This window comes from Octopus bimaculoides, chromosome 6 (assembly GCF_001194135.2).
Source record: "Octopus bimaculoides isolate UCB-OBI-ISO-001 chromosome 6, ASM119413v2, whole genome shotgun sequence".
NCBI classification, from domain to species: domain Eukaryota; kingdom Metazoa; phylum Mollusca; class Cephalopoda; order Octopoda; family Octopodidae; genus Octopus; species Octopus bimaculoides.
This window is the reverse complement of record NC_068986.1, coordinates 64,317,101-64,318,906: the sequence shown is the minus strand read 5'-3', so window position 1 is coordinate 64,318,906 and position 1,806 is coordinate 64,317,101. Positions and strand designations below refer to the sequence as shown.

General features: G+C 39.3%; 1 protein-coding gene across 7 annotated transcripts in view; it reads left to right on the top strand.

Moving 5' to 3' along the window:
• Positions 1-1,806, top strand: part of LOC106867596 (adhesion G protein-coupled receptor L4) — a 364,928-nt gene that overhangs the window by 295,915 nt on the left and 67,207 nt on the right. The gene's annotated exons all lie outside the window — the stretch shown is intronic.

Genomic DNA, 1,806 nt, shown 5'->3' with positions numbered 1-1,806 from the left:
TATATATATATATATATATATATGCATACTGATACTGTTGGTTACAACAACGAGCGTTCCAGTTGATCAATGGAAGGCCCATGCATGGCGGCTAAGCACTCCACAGACACGCGTACCTCAAACGTAGTTCTCACAGTGATTCTGCCTGATACAGAATGTTACATCACTGGCATTTCAATTACAGGTACAACTCATTTTTGCCATCTGAGTGTATAGGAACAGCGTGAAAAATAGTGTCATACTCAAAGACTCAGCGCGCCACCTGGAATCGAACTCACAAGCTTACGGCCATGAGCCGAATACCTCAATCATTAAGTGATGCATATATATCTTATATAAACATATTACATACGTATAATGTGTGTGTGTGTGTGTGTGTGTGTGTGTGTGTGTGTGTGTGTGTGTGTGTGTGTGCGTGTGTGTGTGAAGGTGTGTGGCTCAGTGCTTAGAGCGTATGGCTCACAATCATGAGGTAGATAGTTCGATTCCTGGACCGAGAACTTTCCAGGTGCAATCCCATAGTTATTCATGACCGGAAGGGGTCTTTACTCTATATACTCGTATATATATAAATATATACACATGCATATATATATGTGTTTGTGTATAATTTATATATGTATATATATATGCGTAATAGTATGTCTTAGTTTACTATATTAATCAGTGAGTCATATCCCGACGTTTGTTAAGTATTCGTCTCTTTCGAGAAATAGCGCCAATTAGCAAGAAGCAATTTTATTAAGTAGTTTACAAGCATTGTCTTTGCATCGTGAGTCACCTCCTTTCACCATTTGACGAGCCTAGCTATGTCCTTCCAAAGGACCATCACTAAAGATGTAACAACAAAAAAGACAAATAATAAAAGTAAACTTAGACTAAAACCACAATACGGTTTACAAACAACTGTTGCTGTTTTTTTTGCTCCAAGGCAAACCCCAGTGAGAAGAACTGGAACCAAAGGAGCTCCAGCCATACAGATTCCATAGTCCAGTACAATGTTGTGTTTGAGACAGTATGGTATGTTTGTAGGGTGATTTGGCTCCTATTTTGTGGGAGTTCGAGCTGCTACGTATTCTCTACTCTGTTAACTCGTATCCAAATACATCGTATAATGACCTCTTTTTCCATTACCGGAGCTCACCCTCGAAAGGATTCGAGATGGATTTCCACTCTGACAGTAATTGGGTTAGCTTCTTCGTACAGTAGCAGTCCATGAGTAATGGTTACTTCCTCCTTTCTATCCACCCCATACCCAGTCTTGGAGGCTGTTGTTGAAGAGTTATGGTCACTGCCTTTCCTTCTTTATATATATATATATACATATATATATATATAAAAAGTGGTGGTATGCTGTCAACTTAATGTGACAGTCCCATGAAAGGAAATAATACTACTGCTATCTAGCCCTAGGAAGCAGCACCACTTCCTGTCGGCCTTGACACATTTCCTGTGTCCTTATGTTTACAAAGGGGGAGATAAGCACCTCCACCCAGCTAAGCCAGAGAGGGATCTGAACTCGGAACTTAAAGGATCGTAAATTAATATAATAAGGCATTTTATTCGACATTCTAACAACCTACTAGGTGGAGATGCTTATCTCTCTCTCTTTGTAAACATAAGGACACAGGAAATGTGTCAAGGCCGACAGGAAGCGGTGCTGCTTCCTAGGGCTAAATAGCAGTAGTATTGTTCCCTTTCATGGGACTGTCACATTAAGTTGACAGCATACCACTTTATCGTGTTACTACTGTATAAATCTCTCTGAGAGATTTAGAAATGTATTATTTATATATATATATATAT